The sequence below is a fragment of the Portunus trituberculatus genome, chromosome 41, assembly GCF_017591435.1.
Source record: "Portunus trituberculatus isolate SZX2019 chromosome 41, ASM1759143v1, whole genome shotgun sequence".
Classification (NCBI taxonomy): Eukaryota; Metazoa; Arthropoda; class Malacostraca; order Decapoda; family Portunidae; genus Portunus; species Portunus trituberculatus.
The window spans coordinates 17,258,678-17,285,940 of record NC_059295.1 but is presented as its reverse complement, the minus strand read 5'-3'; the positions used below and the strand labels follow the sequence as shown (position 1 = coordinate 17,285,940).

At 40.9% G+C, this 27,263-nt stretch overlaps 1 long non-coding RNA gene across 2 annotated transcripts; it reads right to left on the bottom strand.

Annotated features, from left to right (window-relative positions):
• Nucleotides 1-1,258: 1,258 nt before the first annotated feature.
• On the bottom strand, nt 1,259-14,533 carry LOC123516798. 2 transcript variants are annotated; one of them, XR_006678284.1, is made up of 3 exons: nt 14,488-14,533; nt 12,985-13,045; nt 1,259-1,721 (listed from the first exon to the last, which is right to left on the bottom strand). It is a non-coding gene; the product is annotated as an uncharacterized LOC123516798 (long non-coding RNA). The 2 variants fall into 2 exon arrangements; XR_006678283.1 differs by lacking the exon at nt 14,488-14,533 and adding an exon at nt 13,176-13,218.
• Nucleotides 14,534-27,263: the final 12,730 nt, after the last annotated feature.

The window sequence follows — 27,263 nt, the reverse complement described above, 5'->3', positions numbered from 1 at the left end:
CTGATTGAAGCGGCCTGACAGTACCTTATCGTATAACTTAGCCATGCTATTTATTGATAATATTCATGCTGCGATAATTCTTTGCAAGCACTTCATACCTTTCTTGAATAGTGTAATCATGCAAGCTGAGTAACAGGATGCATGGTAAGAACCAGAGAATATAGCACTGGAAACTTCAAATAAAATCAACCCACTGTGATGGATGATAGCAACTTAAAAATTCTTGGATGAGTGCCATCTGTCCCACAAGCTTTATCTTCTTGTTGCCTTGATTTCCTGGACCACCTCATTCAGTGTGGTCATTATCCAGCACTGGTATGGTTACATTATTTGCAAAAATCACCGACATCTACAGCCTCTACATCTTGTAGGTTTGAAGACATCTGCAAGATGATCTTTAAATTTCATCAATACTGCGAAGTTCCTGACCATCTGAGAATGCAGAGAGTGTGTGTGCATGTGTGTGTGTGTGTGTGTGTGTGTGTGTGTGTGTGCATGTGTATACTAAGTGAATTTTTCAAGCATTTTATAATCATAACTGGAATTGTTGTATGGTAAGATGTAAGGTTTTATGTAAAACTTTAGAAATGGGGAGGCAGGTATGTATAATTTGTAATGAGCTTAATGTCACTGCCTGTGTCCTGTTTCAAGTCTCTCATCAACAGGTGTGTTCCTTCATATTCACCATCAGGGCATCGTTGTACGTGGGGAGTGTGTGTGCTTGTAGTTTCTTAGGTCATCACTCACATACATTGGTAAGATGCTGGTCTAATTGATGGAGGGAAATTCAGGAAGCTATTAAATCCAGACCAGTTTCTTAGGCAAGCCACTTCTCGTGTGAGCTGGGGCATCCTCAATTGGTGCAAGCATTGGCTCTGAATTCTTCTTGCTACTCCAAGCTGTAGCCATAACAGATAGTAACAGTGACTCTTGTTGCTGCTACTCCTCCTGTCGTAGAATTTTTTTAAGCTTACACATTCAAAGGTTGCAAGTCTTCCTCTATTTGGTACTTACAAGCTGGAAATGGAAAAAATTGATTTAATCTGTATACCTTTTAAAAATAAGTTCTCAAATATAAAGTCTCATACATACCAATTCAAAGCAAAAAAAAATGTGATACATGTAATAATTAATGATTACAGAATGGCCTCACTTAAAAACTGCCCCATTTAATAACTACTCATATACAATTTTATATTGTGGAATATTTAGAAAGTAACAAAAATAATGTAAAAACTAATAGTATATATATTGTGCATCAAACAGAAACTCAGGTTTTAGCCTTTCAGCCAGCCACACAGGACAACCCAACAGGGCTCCCAGCCAAACCCTTCACCTCCCCCATACCCTGCCACCCACAGTAACTAAATGTCTTAATATATTAATAGTTTGTTGTTGCCCAACCCAACATTAGTACCTTTGGTAAAAGGTAGTTGAAGGAGGCAGGGTTGGGTTCACTTAGACAATTTTTTTTTTACCAAGTGTCAGGTAAGTCATTAAGTGAGGACAGTCTGTATCCAACATCACAGTAAGAATTGCTATAATGTCCTCAAATTGTATATTTAGCTTCAGCAGCAGCAATCAAAGTATACCTGTTAATTCTTTGGTGTTCACTTACTCCTCCTTGGTTGTCTTGTGTCCTCAAACTTGTCACCTCTTTCTGCTTCCCATGTCACCACCACCACTAGGCATTATGTGGTGTTGTGGAGGTGGTTTTCAACCTGGAAAAAGAATTATGTGTCTAATAAGTGTACAAATTAGTTGTATATAGCCTCTAATAAATGTAATCATTTATATTTTTTTTAGCTAACATAATTTTGGTATGAATATCTGGGTGATTTAATCTGATTCATAACAAACTGACTGACTGACTGACTCCTCATACACTTCACGAGACCTGCACACAGAAGTTTGAAAATCAACTTTGGAAAGACTGAGGTGATGGGTATTTTCAAAGAGAAACTGAGTGAACAATAGGTTGGAATACAAGCAAATTAAGCAGTAGTAGATGACTCTACACTTAGGAAGCATAATAAAAGATAATGGAAAAAGTGAATGAAGTGAAGGATTGCAATAGTGAAGACAGCATTTAATAATATGAAAAGGATTTTAAACCTTAAAATGGAGATGGATATAAGAGCAAGATTGTTGAAATGCTATGTCTGGTCGGTACTGTTATATTATTACTAAAACCTGGACAGTTGGTTATTACCACGTGGAAGAGGATAGAGGCTACATAAATGTGGTTCCTGAGAAGAATGTTCAGTGCCATGGATGGCGAGGATGATGAATGAGGACCACTGGTGTTGAGAAGAGCCGGAGTACAGAAGAGCATGATGGCATCATTAAGAGAGATATCCAAGATTCCTAGGACATGAAATGAAGGAGAATCAAGTGGATAAGTAAGCACCAAGAGAAGAGTGAGAGATGTACAAGAGCTAAAGAAAGAGGAAGAATGAAGTTCATGGATCAGTATTTTGTTGAAAGATGTACAAAGATTTGACAGAGCAAATGATCATCTGAGGTTTGTTGAAGATTTGGATGAATGGCATAACATGATCAACATCAAACAAGACATTCACTTCAGCAAGGTAAGGTAAATTATTGATTTCATGTAGCCAATCTGATTTAAACAATTAGTCCTACTTATGATTTTTATGTGTTGGTTATGTATCAATCAAACTATGAATTATTTGAGATTGCTTAAGTATAATACAAGAAAATAATTTAATAAGACAAATAATCCGTGCAGAGACAAGGATCAATGCATAAAAATTCATAGATTTAAAAAAAAATCTAAATAAAGAATAATTAAATTCATTCAGAAAAACCATGACTTTTCCAACCCTGGTAAGTACTCTGCTGATTCTGTTAACTCGATGGTAGGTGTAGCCGGGATGGTTCCTTTCTTAGGATATCTACCCACACCAAATATATGGTATACTATACAGTGTATACACAGGATGATTCTGTTTATTGACCACAGTGTAAAGGAATATCACTCTTAATTATCAATAGTATCCAAAAACAAATACAACAGTATAACAGTTGAGGTACGTGCCAGGAAACGTGAAACACACACACACACCGTAGTGACCGTATACTGTAAAATCAATGTTTGGAAGTACTAACACACCGTGACTCATGATGGTGCAAGCACCCTGATTGATTTGAAAATATTCATTTTAAAAATAGTCATTTGCGGAAAACATTTCAGCCAATTGCACAACCTTCAATCACACCGACACAACGCCCTGATATAGCTGTTCGACAACCATAACGTTGGTACAAGCATGACTGATTGTCAGTGAATAACAAGTCTGATTGATTGATAACTTTATTGTTGTAGAAATGTAAATAGGTTATGGTGGAATTATTTACAGATGACTAAGGAATTCATGATACCCCCATAGTCCCTCATAGGGATTAGTGTCTTGTACACAGATTTTAATTTCCACATCGATAGTTCACGCCTTTTGCTGTGTCATAGGATTCATCAAAGAACAAGCATATTCATATTGCCAGTAAGATTGAGTACGTGATTGTGCAAATGACTGATGATTAATGATGATTCAGCGTGTTTTGCTATTTTACACACCGCGTAGTGTAGTGGTTAGCACGCTCGACTCACAATCGAGAGGGCCGGGTTCGAGTCCCGGTAAGCGGCGAGGCAAATGGGCAAGTCTCTTGTGTGGCTCCTGTTCACCTAGCAGTAAATAGGTACGGGATGTAACTCGAGGGGTTGTGGCCTCGCTTTCCCGGTGTGTGTTGTGTTGATGTGGTCTCAGTCCTACCCGAAGATCGGTCTATGAGCTCTGAGCTCGCTCCGTAATGGGGAAGACTGGCTGGGTGACCAGCAGGCGACCGATATTACACACACACACACACAATGGAGGTTTCCACAATATTTGATATTGTGGAAACCTCCGTACGAACAGGATTAGTCCCGAAAGAGTGGAAAAGAGCTGACATTGTGCCTATATATAAGAATGGTAGTAGAATGGAACCGCTAAATTATAGACCAGTATCGTTGACTAGTATATTGTGCAAGGTATGTGAAGTAATTAAAGCTAAGTGGAGTGAGTATCTAGAACATGAAAACATTCCGAGTGAAAGGCAGTTTGGTTTCAGAAAAAGAAGATCGTGCGTATCCAATTTATTATGTTTTTATTCAAGAGTGACTGACATACTACAACATAGAGAGGGATGGATGGATGCTATCTACCTGCTCTCTCTCTCTCTCTCTCTCTCTCTCTCTCTCTCTCTCTCTCTCTCTCTCATTAATTAATTAATTAATTAATTAATAATAATAACAATAATAATAATAATCGCAATAATGATATTAATAATCATTATTTTTCAGTAATTTATTATTATTATTACTATTACTATTATTATTATCATCATCATCATCATCATTATCGTATTATTAATATCATTGCTATTATTAATTCTCTCTCTCTCTCTCTCTCTCTCTCTCTCTCTCTCTCTCTCTCTCTCTCTCTCTCTCTCTCTCTCTCTCTCTCTCTCTCTCTCTCTCTCTCTCTCTTTGGGTATGTACGAGTAACTACAAGTAAGTACACTGATTCACTGAGCGAGAATGAACAAAGGTACTCAGTATGTTTGAGGACCAGTTGACTCGGGTCTCAACTGTCTTGGGTCTCAACTGACTTGGTGATCAACTGTCAACGGTCACAATATTGACTTGTGGACCAGATGACCTGAGTACCAATTGCTTCAGGACCAATTGACTGTAAACCTAACAAATACCCCCATGCCTATGGAGTTAATCTGTGAGAATGCCATAGGAAATCCTCTGTAGGAAAGAAAATTAATTCTTCTTTACTCCTACACGTTTATTACTTTAAATCGGTGACTGGGAACGTTATAATAGTACTAGTGACCCTTACCTATACCTCACGTGTGTGTGTGTGTGTGTGTGTGTGTGTGTGTGTGTGTTCACTGTTTGATCTGCTGCAGTCTGACGAGACAGCCCTACGGAACGAGCTCAGAGCACATTATTTCCGATCTTCGGATAGGCCTGAGACCAGGCACACACCACACACTGGGACAACAAGGTCACAACTCCTCGATTTACATCCCGTACCAACTCACTGCTAGGTGAACAGGGGACGGAGACGCACCCAAATATCTCCACCCAGCCGGGGAATCGAACCCCGGTCCTCTGGCTTGTGAAGCCAGCGCTCTAACCACTGAACTACCGGGTGTGTGTGTGTGTGTGTGTGTGTCGGTGTGTGTGTGTGTGTGTGTGTGTGTGTGTGTGTGTGTGTGTGTGTGTGTGTGTGTGTGTGTGTGTGTGTGTGTGTGTGTGTGTGTGTGTGTGTGTGTGTGTGTGTGTGTGTGTGTGTGTGTGTGTGTGTGTGTGTGTGTGTGTGTGTGTGTGTGTGTGTGTGTGTGTGTGTGTGTGTGTGTGTGTGTGTGTGTGTGTGTGTGTGTGTGTGTGTGTGTGTGTGTGTGTGTTGTCGGGTGTGTGTGTGTGTGTGTGTGTGTCAGTGTGTGTGTGTGTGTGTGTGTGTGTGTGTGTGTGTGTGTGTGTGTGTGTGTGTGTGTGTGTGTGTGTGTGTGTGTGTGTGTGTGTGTGTGTGTGTGTGTGTGTGTGTGTGTGTGTGTGTGTGTGTGTGTGTGTGTGTGTGTGTGTGTGTGTGTGTGTGTGTGTGTGTGTGTGTGTGTGTGTGTGTGTGTGTGTGTGTGTGTGTGTGTGTGTGTGTGTGTGTGTGTGTGTGTCGGGTGTGTGTGTGTGTTGTCGGGTGTGTGTGTGCAATTCACTGTTTGATCTGCTGCAGTCTCTGACGAGACAGCCAGACGTTACCCTACGGAACGAGCTCAGAGCTCATTATTTCCGATCTTGGGATAGGCCTGAGACCAGGCACACACCACACACCGGGACAACAAGGTCACAACTCCTCGATTTACATCCCGTACCTACTCACTGCTAGGTGAACAGGAGACACACCCAAATATCTCCACCCGGCCGGGGAATCGAACCCCGGTCATCTGGCTTGTGAAGCCAGCGCTCTAACCACTGAGCTACCGGGTGTGTGTGTGTGTGTGTGTGTGTTGTCGGATGTGTGTGGGTGGGTGGATTTAAATGCTAATTTACCTTTCTTGTTCTTACTCTTGTTGTTGTTGTTGTTGTTGTTATAAAAAAAACGTAGTTGTTGTTATAAAAAAAACGTATCGTAAATGTAATTTCATTGTATTGCATATATGAACGTCTCTCTCAATTGAGTGTGATGTTACAAAGCTGCAGGATGACTTACATAATCATTTACTTATCTGCAATAATGTTATGCCCACCTATCGTACCAGTCATTCATTGAATTAATTTATAATCTGTATCACCCTGACGCGCTCTGTTGACAGTAACAGCTGCCTAATACTTCAGAGTTGGCTCCCCGTAGTGACGTAATGCTGATGACTTTTTCCAGTCACGTCTGCTTCACGAAGGTTGCAACCGTTTCATGTTAAAACAGCCGCATTTTCAAACGTGGTGTTAATTACTAATATCAATGTGGCTCTTTCTTGGCAAAGAATCGTAAAGAACAATTTTTCTTTTTTATACCATGTGGGCTTTTCACGGGAATTTATGGGCTAAATGGGATACTTTTTGGGGTACCTCCTATCTCAAAACCCACCCGCTAAGAAACCATTGCCCCGAGTGAGGAAGCCCAACCTAAACTCGGACCGTGGACAGGATTCTAACCCGTGCGCTTGGAGACCCCTCGGACCCCAAAGTACGCATGGTTCAACTGTACCACGGCGGCCCCTATTGTTATCGATATACATGCAGGATTGGGAAGGTTGTGTGTGTTGTGTATTGTGTGTGGGTGTGTGTTGTGTGTGTATATTTACCTATAGTCCTGCTCGTCTATAGTCCTGCTCCTCCAACAATGTGGATTGGGTGCGGCTTGTAGGGAATTCCCGCTGTACAGTGGTGAAGCATGTCTCATAGCCAGTGATGCAGCAGAGTTCTAATAGTAGTAAAACTTTAGCAAATATGGTCAGCAAATATACATACGCATTTAGCCTTAGTATTACAACGTATGAGAGAGCAGTAAACTTATTATTGATAATATATTCATAAGCTTGGCAAGAAACGTGGCATACATATTTTACAGTTGCTAAAAAAAAATATATATATATACTTATAAAGAGGTTTCCTTGCGGTTTGGGATGGGTAAATAGTTCCATAGTTATAATTAGATTATATCGTGAAGGAAAGTACTCTAAAATAAGCTGACATAAGTAAGAAAAAAACTACATTCAAATCTTCACGGCAGCAACACCAATCACGCCCGCCATCCATACAGGTGATGGGAGGTCAGCTGCGGTGTCCTTGACCAGGAAGAAAGAGAGGGAGGAAGAGGAGGGTAAGAGAGAGGGAGGAAGAGGGAGAGAGGGGGTGTAGCCAACGAGGGATTAAAGGTATGGCAGCGCTGTCCTCCCGCTATTTCCCATGGGGCCCAATCCACATTCTTAGACGAGCAGGACTTACCCCTCCCTCTTCCTCCCCCTCTTTCTTCCTGGTCAAGGACACCGCAGCTGACCACCATCACCTGTATGCATGGCGGGCGTGATTGGTGTTGCTGCCGTGAAGATTTGAATGTAGTTTTTTTCTTACTTATGTCAGCTTATTTTAGAGTACTTTCCTTCACGATATAATCTAATTATAACTATGGAACTATTTACCCATCCCAAACCGCAAGGAAACCTCTTTATAAGTATATATATATTTTTTTTTAGCAACTGTAAAATATGTATGCCACGTTTCTTGCCAAGCTTATGATATGAATATATTATCAATAATAAGTTTACTGCTCTCTCATACGTTGTAATACTAAGGCTAAATGCGTATGTATATTTGCTGACCATATTTGCTAAAGTTTTACTACTATTAGAACTCTGCTGCATCACTGGCTATGAGACATGCTTCACCACTGTACAGCGGGAATTCCCTACAAGCCGCACCCAATCCACATTGTTGGAGGAGCAGGACTTTTTTTATAGTTGCATTTACAGGAAAAGAGTTATTCTTGTGCTGTCCTGTTTCCATATCTATATTCGTCCAGTTTAGCCTTAAAGCTGTATGAGGGTGTGTGGGTGTGGCATCTAGTATGTAACTTTGAACTTTTGGGACCTTTATTGAAGGACGCGCCGCACTTCCTCTTCCCACTCGCTTTCCCTTCTCTGCCGCTATAACTTCAGTAGGGATATCAAACATGTTCTTTCAATCTGACCTATATGTGTAATGTCAGGAAAGTGTGAGACGAGATGGTGCAATAGGCTAGTTGAGAGAGCGAGCGAGCGAGCTGGTGCAATAGATTAGTTTGGAGTGATGACGCTATAAGCTGGTTTGGAGTATAAATAGGTTGGGTATTTTGGGTAATTTAACTGATGATGTAATAGACTATATATAGACTGTAGATAATGTTAGGAGTAGGAGATACAGATAATGTAGTATACGTGTATATTGCGTCTCGTGATATCCACTGATAGTTTTGGTTGCGATGTAGTATTGATGATAGTTTTACATTATGATATTAATAAAACTTTATATCAAAGAAAAAAAAACACTGCTAGTTAACACAATTTAAAAGGTGAATAATTTCATATTCATTAATCTCAAGTTATTAATCGTCTGTAGGAATTATCATCGTAAGCAGAGTACCTTGCTGTAAGGAAGAATACATTTGCGTAAAGCCATACCAAGGAACTTGATCTTTGTATGTTACTAAGTGTTGTCACTGAACTTGGAATGTAATGGTGTTGTGTTGCGTAGTCCGTGAACAGGTGACTTGGTTCAGTAAGTCCGGTGGTTGGAAGAAGAGACGTAAGTGTTCAATGCAGTGAGCAGTACCGTACGAGGTGGTTGAAAATCCTCAAAGTTAATTGTGATTCACCAAATCAAGAATGATTAGCCTAGAGAGTATGGAACCAAAGAAAATGGTGTGGATGAATGATTGATAATGTAATTCCCTCCAGTGGTTGGAGAGAGAAGGCTTTGAACATTTGACATTACGCATTAGGGGAATCGACCAAAATGAAATTAAATTATTTAAAAAATGTTTCGTTTTCCACTACACTTGTCTGCTGAACTCCTCTGTAAAACGAGCCCTGATTGGTTTGTGACCTCACCTGCTTCACCAGAACGAGGTCGGGGGACTGGGACGGGTGATCTCAACCACCAGCAGAGTCTGACCCCCGGTCAGATCTGCCCTTCCCACCCCCCCCGTTGCCCTTGGGACAACCGAGGAACTGGGGAAGCTGGTGCAGCAACCCCCCTTACAACCAGGCTGGTAACTATTGTACCGTGGAACATTCACGGTCTGGTAAGCAAAGCCGCCAGCCTCCTACAACACATCTCCACCCACAATACAGCTGTCATCGTCCTCCAGGAGACACTTGTGGCTGATGCCTCTATCATGAGAATTGGGGGAGGCTATCAGCGCTTCCACCCATGGTACAACAACTTTTTGATGTCTCGTTATTGTACCATGCTTCCACCAACCCTATCAGCCAGGGGGGTCACGTGGTCTCATGACTCTGGTGAGTGCGGTCTGGCTTGACCTCGTGCAGGCTGGCGGGCCCAGGCAGCGGGGATCTACACGAAGGTGTGAGGTGATAGAAGCCCGGATACGCTTAGGCTATCCCTACGGGTGTCAGCTGGGTATCGCCACACCAGACGGTAACGTCGGCAAGAGAGTGTCGTCTGTGTGGAGTAGGTGACTCGCACACACTGGATGGATGGATTTTAATTTAGGCGCCGCAACAGCCACGGTCATTTGGCGCCGCTACCAAAATTTTAAAATATACGAAAAATGTTTAAAAACAAAAAAAAAAAAAAAATAAAAAAATAAAGAAAAATAATTATAAAAAAAACTAACAACAATAAAACCAATACAATTAAAAGTTGCTAAAACACAAAGTACAATAAAATCGAATAAAATATCAAAATACATAAATAAAATTCCAAAATTCACAAATAAGGGAGAAGGCCAGCCTCTCCCAAAAAAACCGATTAAATCATGGCCAAGGGCCAGACACGCTGGTCCAAGGACCTGAGAGACGTGAAAGACACCGCTATCTCTACTGCGACAGCGGTAGAGGTAGCGGTGTCGCAGGTCTAGTAAACTAGGGCACTCCACAAGTAGGTGCCGTACTGTGAGTGGCACCAGGCAGTCTTCACAGTAAGGTTGAGGGTCCCTGGTCAGCAGGTACCTATTTGTAAGGTACGTGTGACCTATACGTAATCGCGCCAATAAAGTCTGTGCACGGCGATCCCAGACATGGGAGTATGTCCACTGAGGGAGAGTGGAAGTAGTGATCTCTACCATTTTCGAGGTTGCGACCCCCGTTAGCCATCTCCTCTGCCATATTGCTGCGACCGTCTTACGAATAAGATCAAATACATCTCGAAACGGAACAGAGGCAGGAGATGGAGCGCAACTTGCTGCCTCTTTAGCGAGGCGATCTGCGTGTTCATTCCCTGGAACACCTACATGACCAGGGACCCAACAGAACCCAACACGATATCCTCTTTTGGTAAGTAGATAAAGCCACTCCATGGCTGATAAAACCAAAGGGTGAAGGGAAATAAAAGAGGAGAGAGCAGTAAGAGCACTGCGAGAGTCACTAAAAATTGTAAAAGACGAAACCGGGAGAGTAAAAATAATCTGTAAAGCTAGGACTATGGCAGAGAGCTCCGCAGTAAAGACGGAGGCTACCGAAGGAAGGCTGCCAGACCGACAAAAGAGAAGAAAACCACAGAAAACCCAACTCCTGCGTCGGATTTGGAACCATCAGTAAAAACAGGGATGTCATTAGAATGGATAAAAAAGTGTTCTAAAAACCGTGTGTGGGACAGAGCTGGCAGGAAATCCTTCTTGCCATCCATGGCAGGAGGGCATAATGAGGTAACAGGAAGCTGCCAATAACCAACTCGCGGGAGACGGAAAGAGTACACAGGAGTGGGGTCGATAGATAACTCTGCCATGAGATTTGCAACACGTAGGCCGAAAGGTTTAGGAAGACTCGGTCGAGTGACATACGCCTCGCACACACTGGAACCCTACCTGAAGGACTGTGAGTGAGTGTCACACCTGCGAGTGAAGTGTAGTGTTGCCTCCCCTACTTTACCGAAGCTTGCCACCCACTTTATCCATATCCTTCCCCAAACACTCAGGGACTATCCACAATTTCGTGATGTTTTGTAAATATGTACATGCTTAGCTTTGATAATCTACTATACATTTCAGCGGTGGACAAACGGTGTTTTTTGCAAATATCTTCTAAACGAATCGTTGGATGAGTATGATATTTCAACACACTACCCTGAACATCATCGTAATTTATGGTTAACATACCACATTGCTATATGTGTTATATGAGGAGTTTACCGAGTCATATTACGCCTAATCCAGTCATCATATCAAAGGTGTTATACAGAATCGGACGAGTGTGGGGTACTCGTCTAACCCCTCCACCACCACCGCCACCACCACCCTGAACAACCCCCAGACCACTCCTTCTCTACCCCAGTATCGCATGACCCTCTTCCCTAATTCCCTCTTCACCCTCTATTCACACCATCAGCCTTCCACCTTTGATATTTTCCCTTTTGTAATTACATACGTATAGGTATAATAGTTACATACGTCAGTATGTACATACATATCCATTAATAATATTATTTAATACAATTGCTGGTATATGTGGACATGAAAACCAGAGTGGGTCAAACGACCGTGAAAGCAATAGCTAATTCCGCTGTTAATGGCCGTATAGCTGGATAATAAGCAACGTATCTAACAAAATAATAGTATATATAAACTGGACTACTTTTTATGATCAATAGGTAGACAGTACGCAATAAGAGTATCAAGTTTTCCTAACAGTAGAAGGTCCAGGTCACAAGTAATTCCAGCACATCATGTTCACATGGTTGAACATAACGACTGCAAACATGGCACGTAAATGTGCTGTTGTACAGTAATTATCAACGTGAACCCCTTCTTGCCTTCATGAAATTGTACCATACTCGTTAATAATCATATCTATACATACACACTTACAGAACATAATGTATAAATACAATGGTGGGAGACTCAAGCCCCAGTCTTTTTCACAAATGTTTTGTGTTGTGGTGCTATTTGTGAATAAAAGTTCTGAATCTGAAATCTCTCTCTCTCTCTCTCTCTCTCTCTCTCTCTCTCTCTCTCTCTCTCTCTCTCTCTCTAAACTAGCCTATTGCACCATCTCGTCTCACACTTTCCTGCCATTACACATAGGTCAGATTGAAAGAACGGTAAATTTCCAGTTTCACCACATTCTCTTTTCTGGACGAAACTAATTTTTTCTGGTAGATTTCGGCTTGCTTTTAATTAATTCACCACTTGTTTTTGGCGCAAATCACCGTTTTTTTTTTTTATCACCCCTCAAACCTAACCCAATCTAACCTAACCTAACCTAACCTAGCCCAACCTAACCTAACCCAACCCAACCCAACCCAACCTAACCTAACCGCCAAAAATACGATTAAATCTTTTAAATTCGGTATCGCCATTATAAATAGGTTGCGCCTTATAAATATGAGATTCAAAATACTCGTAATGAGGAGCTCTATCTCGTGAGGTGGGTAAAAAACACCTAGTGGAATGTGGTGAAACACTGGAATAATACCGAAAGAACATGATGGATATCCTTACTGAAGCTAGCGCAGGGAAAAGAAAGCAAGTGGGAAGAAGTGCGGCGCGTCCTTCATTAAAGATCCCAAAAGTTCAAAAGTTCCTCTGCGATACGAAACGCATGATAATTAGTGTCCATCGTTCACACCTTCTCCCTGTCAGGCACAGATCGTGTACAAGTATCCAAAGAACGAATAAAGAAAAATATATATATCATCAACTGCCACTTACCGCCTCACCCATGATAGATGGGGAACTGACGCCCCGAGAACAAACCCACCTTCCCTCAATGCAGTTATTTAGGAATGACGCCGGCTGCTCCACCTCGTGGGCAACTCTGCCTGTTCGGGGAAGAAATGAAAAATACAGAAGCTGATATACGTCCTCATACCGTTATAGACTTCCAATAATTAAGCAAACAAGTAGGAAAAAACGATAATTCTTAGCAACATGAAAACACCTACACCTTACCTCCGCAACGCCCACCAAGACACTGAGCCACAGTGTTGCCAGATGGCGCAGGTGAAATTTCAGTAGAAATGTACGGAAAAATTCAGTAGATATAGGTAAAAAATCAGTAGACACACTCGATAATATATGTGCATATAATCAAATTAAAAATGTTTTTATATGAATATATTTGAAGTAGTGAAATTAAATTAAGAAACTTTCTGTAAGTACCGTACTGCAATACTTTATTATAATATGCTGGTAGAAAAAAATTACTTCTTTAATTCACAAAACAAAACGAACTACCTTAGTTTAGCCTAACATACATCAGTCTTCTACTTCATCATCATCAGCAGTGGTTTCAGCTGCTGTTTCCTGCTCACATTAAATTATTCTTGTACATTTCACTATTCATTCTTTTAACCATTTCTTTTTTATTTCAAAATCATGACAATTATAATTTGATATAATTCTTTTTGTGTGAAGCATCCCACTAATAGTTTTAGTTGACAGTCTGTTTCTCAGTTTTGTTTTCATGAGATTTATGCTTGAAAATACTCACTCCACCGTTGCACTTGAGTGAGGCAAGCACAACAAATTAAGCATGAAGGTAGAGAGGTGTGGGTACATTGGCTCATTATCCGTGATCCACAAAAGGGGGGAGGGGAGGCGAAATACGCATTTACTACTTGATTCCAACTGGGGAGTGGAGGAGGGAAGGGAGGCCAAATACGTGTACTGAGTCTGATTTCTTGGGGGGAGTGGGGGAAGGAAAGGAAGGGAGGGACATGTTACGTGGGAAACAAACAAGGGTATAGGAGGGTTATAAACTGAATAAATATTATTTATACTACTGTGGGCACTACATGCAGGCACTACCAGAGGCCTATATAGCTTCGCTAACCCCCCACCCCACCCCTTCTGCTCTGCTCACTCCCTTCCCCTCTAATGAATTTCGAACTACCAGTAACCGGGAAGTTTAATTTCTGGAGAAATTCTGGAGAACCTATCAAAATTCTGTAGATTGCAGCAATAATTCGGTATTTCATGAGATTCGTCGGAATTTCAGTAGATCTCATGAAATTTCGGTAGATCTGGCAACACTGCTGAGCCACTCCACCGCACTCCACGACTCACGAGACACGGCTCAATGAAACTTCAACTGAGACATGCTTCGGATTCACATTAATCTCTCTTATGCATAACACCGACACATCTCCAGCTCACCACATGCTGTCACCAAGATGAGGCACCCCTGCAGACCCAGTGCTGAGTGAGGATGAATCACATTAACCTACTGGAATCATGTGTTATGGATCTTCTTGTCCTTTACCTGTATATAGAGTTAGGGAGCGGTGCCTCGTACAAGTCTACTCCACTGGTTTCCGCGTCCCTTACATCTTCCTCTGTGACACCCTTTCTTTACAGTTCTACCACAATTTCATTCCTCCATCTCACTCCATGTCTTCCAGTAAATATACCGATGAACCATCATCCACTTGATTATGAAAGACTATTTCGGGGATTCATGTGTGTGTGTGTGTGTGTGTGTGTGTGTGTGTGTGTGTGTGTGTGTGTGTGTTACAATGAGCGTACAAGCAAATTACTAGTGACAGTACGAACTATGCATCAAGATTCATTACTAGGACACATTTTTACCTAGAGATTTGTGTAAGATTAGACCATTTTATTGACATTAGGAAAGATCTATGGAGGTCAGAAGATTAATGGCCACGGTCTTCGCTATATTTTAATCCCCTACATATGTTTAATAATAACCACAATGAATATGGAAACGCGTCATGGTACTCAAGGGCTGAATTCTAGTATCAACTCGTGTGTTTAGTCTGGAGAAGTGACGTCATTATCAACAAAGAATGAGTGAGACATTTAATGCACAGCAACAGATTGTCATTATATCCTCCCATTATTTTCACATAACTAAAACGGAGTATCACGCTAAGTACGTTTTTTCTTTATTTTTCGAGCAGCATGTACAGTCATTTTTGCTCCAGTAACGTTCAAGGATAAGATCATTTGTTTGTCATGACACGGGGACATTACGCATGTCATCTTTTTCGAAATGTCATGTAGAAAAAAAAAAAAAGTCCAAGACGTGATGAAATTTCAATTCTAATTTCAGTTTTAGTTAATTATCAGTCGTTCAAGGATAAAGTGATAAATTTGTCATGACATCCAGCATATTACATGTGCCATAACTTTATAAATGTTCAGTAAAAATAAAAGAAATAATAATAATAAAAAAAAAAATAAAAAAACGCCAAGACTTCATGACATTTTAGTTTTAGCCGAGTTGTTTATGAGTTTCTATATAGTCTGGACGACACGGGCAAGGAATTCCCAACGCGAGGACAACATCCTCTACGATCAAACCTATGCGTGCTGTGACAGCCACACTACTGTTTCCTGCCCCCTGCCAATTACCGTCCCACTGTCCGTTTTGATTTGGTAATGAACGATAATAATTTAGCATAATACGGATGCCTCACCATTAATGTTTGAGACGGACCATCATATAGCGTCTTTCCTGTCCCTCCTTCCTTCCCAAAACAAACTCTTATCCTCATGTGTCATCCTTTTTTTACTATGCCACATGTAATGTGTTGGATGTCATGACAAATTTATCACTTTATCCTTGAACGACTGATAATTAATTAACTAAAACTGAAATTAGAATTGAAATTTCATCACGTCTTGGAGTCTTTTTTTTTTTTTTTCTACATGACATTTCGAAAAAGATGACATACGTAATGTCCCCGTGTCATTACAAAGAAATGATCTTATCCTTGAACGTTACTGTGCATTAAATGTCTCACTCATTCTTTGTTGATAATGACGTCACTTCTCCAGACTAAACACACGAGTTGATACTAGAATTCAGCCCTTGAGTACCATGACGCGTTTCCATATTCATTGTGGTTATTATTAAACATATGTAGGGGATTAAAATATAGCGAAGACCGTGGCCATTAATCTTCTGACCTCCATAGATCTTTCCTAATGTCAATAAAATGGTCTAATCTTACACAAATCTCTAGGTAAAAATGTGTCCTAGTAATGAATCTTGATGCATAGTTCGTACTGTCACTAGTAATTTGCTTGTACGCTCATTGTAACACACACACACACACACACACACACACACACACACACACACACACACACACACGGTAGTTCAGTGGTTAGAGCGCTGGCTTCACAAGCCAGAGGACCGGGATTCGATTCCCCGGTCGGGTGGAGATATTTGGGTGTGTCTCCTTTCACGTGTAGCCCCTGTTTACCTAGCAGTGAGTAGGTACGGGATGTAAATCGAGGAGTTGTGACCTTGTTGTCCCGGTGTGTGGTGTGTGCCTGGTCTCAGGCCTATCCGAAGATCGGAAATAATGAGCTCTGAGCTCGTTCCGTAGGGTAACGTCTGGCTGTCTCGTCAGAGACTGCAGCAGATCAAACAGTGAAACACATCCGGGATATGACTGTTCCGTTTCGTGTCAGGAAAAAAAAATCATCGGAAACGAATGCGCAAAATCGGATCGGTGCATGATACTGTGGATCCGTCAATCAAGGCTCTGTTCTTATCTCTAAATGGTAACCGGTCATTTCGCCCACATGCCAGTTCGCCACATTTCGCCTACAAGACGTCATTTCGCTCACAGTATGGAGTCATTTCGTTCACAGTATGGGGTCATTTCGCCTACAGTATGGAGTCATTTCGCCCACAGTCTTGCCTGAGTTTTTGGCTGACGCTCAGATCAAGGGATATGTTCCACTGGACACAGACTAAATGGAGAAAGGTCAGTACGTACATATATTTAATTGTGTATGAACACAGTTATCAAGCACTATGATTAAGTTTACTCAAGGTTTCTTTCTAAACGTTGTATACTCGTGTTGTCAGACGTTATGTAAGAATATGATAACTATATACATATGTACTATAATTTAATTGTCTTTATATAGGTTCAAGAGGTTGGTCTGCAGCACGGCTACACGCATGACGACGAAACTTGTACACACCTGCGCAGAGCCATGGCCCTTCCCTTTCTGCCTGAGGAAGAAATAATCTCGATATTTGAGCGTCTCACTCGCCAAGCCACTACAGCACAATCAATCAATCAATCAATCATATCCTGTGGCACCCTTGGGGATGCATAGGGCCTCAATGAACTCTCGCCACCACATTCTATCTTGAGCTATCTCCTGAAGGTCTCCTCAACATTCATCACACACTACTTGTTTCATTGTCCACAGCCACGTCTCCCTTGGCCTTCCTCTACCTCTTCTTCCAGGTGCCACCCATTCTGGTGCACCACGCACCAATCCATGTCTTCTATACACATGTCCCGACCACCTTCATATTGAGAGCCTCACATATTCATCTACAGGTTGCACCTTTGTCATTTCTCTAATTTTATTATTTGATATTCTATCCCACCACTTAACTCCCAAAATTCAAATACCAGGAATTTATTATCAGTAGTTATGGTGCTGTACCAAGACTCGTGTCCATAGATTAAAATACTACTTACCATTATCTTGTAAATTCTGATTTTTGTATGCACAGAAAAATTATTATTTCAAACTCTTTTAAGCGTTGCCATTGCCTGATTAGCCCCTTTTAACCTTTCCTCAGATTCTAAGTTCAAAGAACCATCTTTAACTAAATAAGTATCCAAGTATTTAAACCTTTCAACTTGCTTTACAATCATACCTTCAATTAAGCAGTCCTGCGCATTATCCATATTCATATTGATGATTTAAGTTTTTCTGCAGTTAATAACAAGTCCCATCTTTCGCCCTACTCTCATTAAGCAGTCCAACACCCTTTGCATCTCTCCTGGTCCATTGGACATCAAAGCTATATCATCTGCGTAATCCAAGTCCACAAATTTTCTATTTTCTTCCCAAAGTATACCAGCATCTGTATCTGCTGCAGCACTTCTCATGATATAGTCAATGACTAGTACAAATAGTAAAGGTGACAAGACCCCACCTTGGATCACACCAGACCTAACTTCAAATTGTTCACTCAAACAGCCATCAACCATCACTTTACAAGATGTTTTTTCATGGATGCTCATAATGATCCTCACAAACTCTAGTGGTATTCCATAATGCCTCATAATCTTTCCCATAGACCTTCTCGAAATAATATCAAAAGCCCTTTCAAAATCAACAAAGCAAAGACTTAGAGGGACTTTCATCTCATTTACCTGTTGCATTAGATGTCGTACAATAAATATCTGGTCATTGCATCCACGTCCCTTTCTGAAACCAGCCTGTTCATCCCTTAAAATATGCTCCATCACAGGCTCCAACGTATTTAACAATACTTTACCCACAATTACAAAGCATAATAGATTATATTTCACGAACGTGGATGCACAGTTCCACATGGCCATCTTCCAGCTGAAGTGTTTTTAACCAGTCCGTCCGTACCAATAATGACATCGAAGGATGGCACAACAGACTGAGTAAACGTGCTGCAGGACGATACAACCTTCAGTTTTATTTACTTGTCAACTTACTCCACAAAGAGGCCAAAATTACATCTGTACACATTAGGCTTGTGGTTGAAAAAAAAATTGCGAAGGATCCAGAGAAAAAAAAAATAGGAATTTGCAAGGCAAGATTTTTACCCTTTGGAAAGAATATGGTAGGGGCGAGAGATAGCCATATCAACTGCTCAAAGCATGTGCGTATATCAATAGCCCTGTGTGCACCTGACTTCTTGTATTTTTAGCAGTTTTTATGTTTATAATTTAAGAAGTATTAAAGGTGGTTGTGGTTTTGTATATCAGCTTTCAAGTTTTGGTTTTTAAGGTTTTATAATTAGTTAGTCAGATTTTACAGGTTTGAATTTTATTAACAGATTTTTTGCTGTACATGTGTTTTAATGTTTTATATGTAAGTAGGTTTTAAAAAGCTTTTAATTTTATTTATCTTTTTTTTTTATTTATTATATACATTAAAACATAACTCTTGTTTTCGAGTCTTTATTTATCACTTGATTAAATTCCATGTGGACGTGACATGGAACTTGTGGGCGAAATGACTGTTACATGTGGGCGAAGTGACTATTATATGTGGGCGAAACGATTCATACTTGTGGGCGAAGTGACTGTTACGTGTGGGCGAAACGATTCATACCTGTGGGCGAACTGACATGTGGGCGAAAAGACTTGTGGGCGAATTGACCGTAAAGCCTCTAGATCACATGCAACACCATAATATAATGCGGTTACTTCATTTTTTGTTTTTTTCCATTAAGTGCTGGTGAACTTGTGTGGCTCAAGTTTATTCAGTAAGCGCTGTTGCCTGTGACTAATTTCTATTCTATGATCGTTGTCAAAGCTTCTTTTATCGTAATCCCCGCAAACACCCATGTCCTTATCAGCAAAAATTTCCCTTCCTTGGTTTATCTTGTGTTTCTTTAGCTCCGTTGCCTCTCTTTGCCTCTCTTCCTTTCCACAGCATATGATGCAAGGGAACCTCTTGTTGCTCTCATTTATGCTATCCATGCTTTCGTCTTCAGTTTTCAATCGTTGCCTCCAGTCTATATCGCTGCTTCGTTCGGATATAAATATCTACCGTTTGACATCACATTTATAATCTCATGAACGCAGTCTTCCCTGTGTGTGTCTTCACACAATTAACAATTCTCATTGCAATTATATCACCTTTAATGGCTCTCTCGTCCAATTCCTCCACCCACATCCCAACAGGACATTCTGACCCGCCTGGACCTTCTCGTATCAAGGCTGTGCACATTTTCAGTCTAAAGCTGCTTTCACACGAACGATTTTCGCCAGTGCGGCAAATATAACACGGCAGCCGCATGGCACCTGAACATCTATAGTGACAGTGCAGTGTTTACTCGGGTTCCATTGGTATTCAGCCCGCACGGGATTCAGCCCACGGAATTCAGCCCACACGGAATTCAGCCCACACGGGATTCAGCCCACGGAATTCAGCCCACACGGGATTCAGCCCACGCGGGATTCTGCCCACGGAATTCAGCCCACACGGAATTAAGCCCACACGGGATTCAGCCCACGGAATTCAGCCCACACGGGATTCAGCCCACGCGGAATTCAGCCCACACGGGATTCAACCCATGGAATTCAGCCCACGCGGGATTCAGCCCACGCGGGGTTCAGTCCACACGGGATTCAGCCCACACGGGATTCAGCCCACTGAATTCAGCCCACACGGGATTCAGCCCACACGGGATTCAGGCCACGGGATTCAGCCCACACGGGATTCAGCCCACACGGGACTTAACTCACGGGCCCACACTGTTGAGTTGAATAGGGGTTTAATTGACATGGAACCCTTAGAAATATGACCATTTCTACTGAACGGATTTTTAGAAAAGAAAAGTAAATAACTTAAAGCAATATTATTTCCTTGACTATTCATTATTTTTACAGTAGTTAGTGCTCTATTCGCCGAACCCAGCTTGCACCACGAGGAGGTTGAGCACCATAGCAAGCCTTTTATATATATATATATATATATATATATATATATATATATATATATATATATATATATATATATATATATATATATTCTAATAGTTTTTTTTTAGTTTCTTCAGTTTGTAACTTAGTTTTTTTTTCTGGGGGAGGCTTATTTTTCTGTTTTCCTACAACGTGTGTGAGAGAGAGAGAGAGAGAGAGAGAGAGAGAGAGAGAGAGAGAGTGTGTGTGTGTGTGTGTGTGTGTGTGTGTGTTCACATTCACACGCACACTCTCCCCTAAGCTAGAGAAGATTATGTGTGTGTTTTCGTTCGAGTGCATATATACGTGATGAGAGAGAGGGTGTGTTCACATTCGCAATTCCTGTGGGCTGCATCCCGCGTGGGCTGAATCCCGTGTGGAATCCTGAATCTGAATCCCGTGTGGGCTGAATCCTGTGGGCTGAATCCCGTGGGCTGAATCCGCGTGGGCTGAATCCCGTGTGGGCTGAATCCCGTGTGGGCTGAATCCCGTGTGGGCTGAATTCCGTGTGGGTGTGGGCTGAATTCCGTGGGCTGAATCCCGTGTGGGCTGAATCCCGTGTGGGCTGAATCCCGTGTGGGCTGAATCTGAATCCGCGTGGGCTGAATCCTGAATTCCGTGTGGGCTGAATTCCGTGGGCTGAATCCCGTGTGGGCTGAATCCCGTGTGGGCTGAATTCCGTGTGGGCTGAATTCCGTGGGCTGAATTCCGTGGGCTGAATTCCGTGTGGGCGGAATCCCGTGTGGGCTGAATCCCGTGTGGGCTGAATCCCGCGTGGGCTGAATTCCGTGGGCTGAATCCCGTGTAGACTGAACCCCGCGTGGGCTGAATTCCGTGGGCTGAATCCCGCGTGGGCTGAATTTCATGGGCTGAATCCCGTGTGGGCTGAATTCCACGTCCACCGTTTACTCGTTTCAACATCTTCGTTATCTTCTTGTCATATCAGTTAGTGCACCATTGTCTTTCAATTATGGAGGGCATCAGAAAATTCATATATTTATTGAGAAAACTGAATAGATATGTTTTTCTGATTATATTATAGTATACGAATAAAAAAAAAATCCTACATTCAGTCAGAAAACTTCAGGTATTTGTTTACTTCCTTATTTTGCTGAGAGCTAGAATTCATAGATTCTGTGAGAAAACAGAAGATATCTCTGATTTCCTTAGCAATTTACTAAGAAAACTTGTAATTCAATAGAAATACCACTCTCCGTACGCGGGAAACACCGGATGTGTGAATGGCTGAATGCGCCTTTAGCAATACATTACCACAGAAACTGGTATGCGGCATTCCTGATGTTACGGTCTTGCTGGCAGTACGACACGATGCTTGTGAATACACCCACAGGAGTCAGTGTAATACTAAACGGTGCGGCATGTGCCGGACCGGCGAAAATCGTTTGTGTGAAGACAGCTTGAGTCGCCTTCCTTGACATGCAAACGCGATGTGGCAGACAGTGCGACGTTTAATTCAACCAAGTGATGCAATACTCTACCTAAACAATAATGATAATCTTGTCAGTTACCTTAGTTACTCACACCGGATGCTGTCACTCGTGATGTGTGTGTGTGTGTGTGTGTGTGTGTGTGTGTGTGTGTGTCCTGCTGACATCCAGAAATACCAGAAACTGCCAGATTGCCCATGCCGCTGATCTTCTATCACCGGTCCAGACTCCATTTCTGATGCACTTCTGCGCCGCACCTCCACTTCTTCAAAGGGCTTTAATTTAAGCTAAACTGACTTTTAAGGGTATTAACAATATTTGTACATGATTAGCAGAAAGATAAGTGGGAACCCAGCAAATTGTCTCTGTAGCGCGTGAAGATAATCGTGGCGGGAGAGCAAATGGTTTCACAATGTGAGCCCATGACCTGCTCAAACGCCTCCCTCTCTTCGCTAGTACGATCTTTTGGCGTCCCTATTGGTTCACTTACAGGCAATTACAGGTTCCGCTTTCCTTTACCTTCCGTACTTCCTTTTTTCTTCGTTTTTTTTTTCTACCTTTTCTCTTTCCTCTTACATTTTTCCTCAATACTTCCTTCTACCTTTCTTCCCTCCTCCTTTTTTTTTTATCATTATTTTCTATCATCCTTCCTCCTAGCTCACTTCCTTCCTTCCTCATTTTTCCCCTTTTATTTCTATTTTCCTCATTCTTTCATTTATTTCATTTACTTTTCTCCCTTCCTCCGTTTTTTTAACCTCTTTCCCTCATTTCATTTGTTCCTTCCATCTCTCCTCCTTTCCTTCTAACTTGCTCCATTTCTCCTTTGTTTTATAATATTATCGGTTTTTCTTTCATTTGTTTCTTTTATCTACCATCCTTCATCCTTAATGTTTTTCCCTCTAGTTTTCTTCCCACCTTTCTCATTTGTTTGTCAATTTTCGTTCCTTTTAGCTTTTTTTTTTTTCCTTCAAATCCTTCAATCTTTTCTTCCTTCTTTATTTATTTTTTTTTTCTCCCCATTTCGGTAGTCGTATATTCTCCCTTTTTCTTTCTGTGCTATCTCCTCGTGTTGTTCCTTGAGCTATAAGTATACTCTGGTTTGGGATGGAATATCACACAATCGTTAATATAAACTTGTGAGTAAACCCACAGTTATAGATTTGAAGTATCTATTCTGTACGTTTCGAAGGCCACTGCCTTCATTTTCAGCAGTATAAAGCAGAATGAAAAATACAAGCGAACTGAACCAAGGGAAGGGGGAGGAACAGAGGATGAGAGTAACGTTGCACAGTGTGATTGACCAACCCCACCTGTGAGCTCCACCCTACTCAAACCCTACCAGGACCTGATCTGTCTTTACCACTATAGTCACTAGATTTGGTAGGGATTTAGTCACCAGTGCTCTCATTAATGGATCTAGCTTAAACATGCCTTCATTTAGATTATAATTTTTATGGTTCTGTATATAAACTTATTCTAAAATCGCACGTTTTTTTAAATTGTTACATTTGAATAAAATTTGGCTGGAATGCCAATCAATTGAGTGGTCATTATCAAAAGCATGGATAAAATACTGTTTTCTCGTTTCGATATCATATGTGAAGCATTTTACAATTATCTGCATTAAAGCTAATTTCCCAGGTTTACCATCACTATGACAATTCATCTAGATTATTCTGTAATTCTTTTACTTGTTCATTTGAGGCTAGGGTACCCGCTATGTTGATGTCATCGGGAAAGTTCTATATTACGTACACTGGTGACACCCTTAATTATCTATGTCATTTGTTTAAACAAGGAGTAGAACTGGTCCTAAGATTAGTCCATGTGGCACTCCATGCACTTGTTACGTTAGTCCATTTGGATGCTTTTCAAATTAATCCAATTACTGCTCAATGTTTACGATTGTTCTGCCAGTTTTCTATCCATTTCAACACTTCGCCTCGGGTACCGTGAGAGAGAGAGAGAGAGAGAGAGAGAGAGAGAGAGAGAGAGAGAGAGAGAGAGAGTGTGTGTGTGTGTGTGTGTAGTTTCTACATCTAGTACGTAACATGTGTTTGTTTGTTTGTTTTTAATTTGTCTTACGTCCCTGGCTAGTGGCGCTGTTAGACATTTCTGCTGCATTTCCTTCCCGCCATCCTTCTTTATTCCTGGAGGTTTATTTTGTCAACCTCCTCCCGTTTTCTACTCTGGTGAAAACAAACAACGAGTACATTCCTTTCATTTATTATCAACATTATCAAGTACTGCTATTCTTTATCTAAGAAGGCAAAACTGACCAAAGACAACAGAAAGAGCTACAAAAAAGGTCATGCACTTAGTTTCTGGTCTACATACAGGTAAGAAAAATTTAGCCAAAAAAAAGTATAAGTATCAATGTTTTGAAACGTCCGGGTACGGACGGCATCCTGCTTGCTTTGACGGTACGCTCAGCTCTGGCTTCATGCAACTTCTTCTTCTTCTTCTTTTTTTATTTTTTGTGCTTCTTCAATGATCACGTTTACCGCCGCTGGGGATGATGCATGTGGGTGGTAGCACGGCATCCAGCTTTCCAGGGACACACATTCGATCTTCATCTGCCATTGCCGGAAACGAATGACGTGGACGGATGACTGTCTAGGTTTGCCCAGTCAAAAATTCAGTCATCAGTGACTGGGATGTACGCAATCACAAAGGGTTCCTCATTCTCAAAAACTATGGCATGGAGAGGCAAACACTTGATTCCTTGATATAGAGTGTGTGAAGTATTCAGATAGACGCTGTAGTTGGCATGATATTGCATTTTGCAATACCAGTTGAAGTCAGACGGCAAGGACCCGTTGATGCTAATGTTGTGACAATGAGGGTTACCATTGCTGTTTTCACCAAAGAGTCCCAGCACGGCAAACAGGGCAACAACTCCAATACGAGCTATGCAATTAATCTTCATTTCAATGAATGTAGAGTTGCAGGGGCGACTACAGGATTGTGAAGCGCTGATCTGAACCGTCAACTGAATGACCAAGAAGCAAGGCGTCGGGTTTTTATATACCATCAGTGAGAGGACGTAATATTTCGTCATGGTGTCGATCTGGCGTTGGTACGTTTTTAGACTGCGTAAGCTTTCCCAAAGTATCCTGTCATTATGTAGGAAAACATTATGATCGTCATCATTGCGACTGTTCTTACGTATCCATAAGCACGAGAATCATAGTCAACCTTGTTAAGTAATTGAAATAAATCTATTGAAATGACTTTATGAAGTTAACAAAAATAGTAACATCAAATTATACATACTACGAAGCAGAGAGGTGCTAAAACTGATATACATAATGTACAGTACTTATAGATAGACCTATACAGAGATGAAAGGGGACACTACCACCACCACCACCATCACCAACGTGGCAACATGGGAAAAAAACGCTGCCCCATGCCATAGAATTTATACAAATAGTCGTTATCATCGTAAACATAGACACTCATTGTACTATGTAACTTCCTTTACTATACACGCAATACATAAAATATCACTTTCAAACACCACATGGATGATAAGTAAGAGAGAGACGCATGTACGAAGGTTGATTTGGCAACATGGCTAGTTGTAAATGACCATACCTACCCCACCCTGAACGGACTTCATAGAGTGGAAAGACTATAGTGACAGTACGAACTATGCATCAAAATTCATTACTAAGACACATTTTTACCTAGAGATTTGTGTAAGATTAGACCATTTTATTGACATTAGGAAAGATCTATGGAGGTCAGAAGATTAATGGCCACGGTCTTCGCTATATTTTAATCCCCTACATATGTTTAATAATAACCACAATGAATATGGAAACGCGTCATGGTACTCAAGGGCTGAATTCTAGTATCAACTCGTGTGTTTAGTCTGGAGAAGTGACGTCATTATCAACAAAGAATGAGTGAGACATTTAATGCACAGCAACAGATTGTCATTATATCCTCCCATTATTTTCACATAACTAAAACGGAGTATCACGCTAAGTACGTTTTTTCTTTATTTTTCGAGCAGCATGTACAGTCATTTTTGCTCCAGTAACGTTCAAGGATAAGATCATTTGTTTGTCATGACACGGGGACATTACGCATGTCATCTTTTCGAAATGTCATGTAGAAAAAAAAAAAGTCCAAGACGTGATGAAATTTCAATTCTAATTTCAGTTTTAGTTAATTATCAGTCGTTCAAGGATAAAGTGATAAATTTGTCATGACATCCAGCATATTACATGTGCCATAACTTTATAAATGTTCAGTAAAAATAAAAGAAATAATAATAATAATAAAAAAAAGCCAAGACTTCATGACATTTTAGTTTTAGCCGAGTTGTTTATGAGTTTCTATATAGTCTGGACGACACGGGCAAGGAATTCCCAACGCGAGGACAACATCCTCTACGATCAAACCTATGCGTGCTGTGACAGCCACACTACTGTTTCCTGCCCCCTGCCAATTACCCTGTCCCACTGTCCGTTTTGATTTGGTAATGAACGATAATAATTTAGCATAATACGGATGCCTCACCATTAATGTTTGAGACGGACCATCATATAGCGTCTTTCCTGTCCCTCCTTCCTTCCCAAAACAAACTCTTATCCTCATGTGTCATCCTTTTTTTACTATGCCACATGTAATGTGTTGGATGTCATGACAAATTTATCACTTTATCCTTGAACGACTGATAATTAATTAACTAAAACTGAAATTAGAATTGAAATTTCATCACGTCTTGGACTTTTTTTTTTCTACATGACATTTCGAAAAAGATGACATACGTAATGTCCCCGTGTCATTACAAAGAAATGATCTTATCCTTGAACGTTACTGTGCATTAAATGTCTCACTCATTCTTTGTTGATAATGACGTCACTTCTCCAGACTAAACACACGAGTTGATACTAGAATTCAGCCCTGCTGTACCATTACCCGTTTCCATATTCATTGTGTGTGTGTGTGTGTGTGTGTGTATATATATATATATATATATATATATATATATATATATATATATATATATATATATATATATATATATATATATATATATATATCCTTGTTAAATAATATGAATTAATGCATCAACTACGGAACAAAAGAAAGGTAAAACTGAATTGGTGCCGGACATGAGT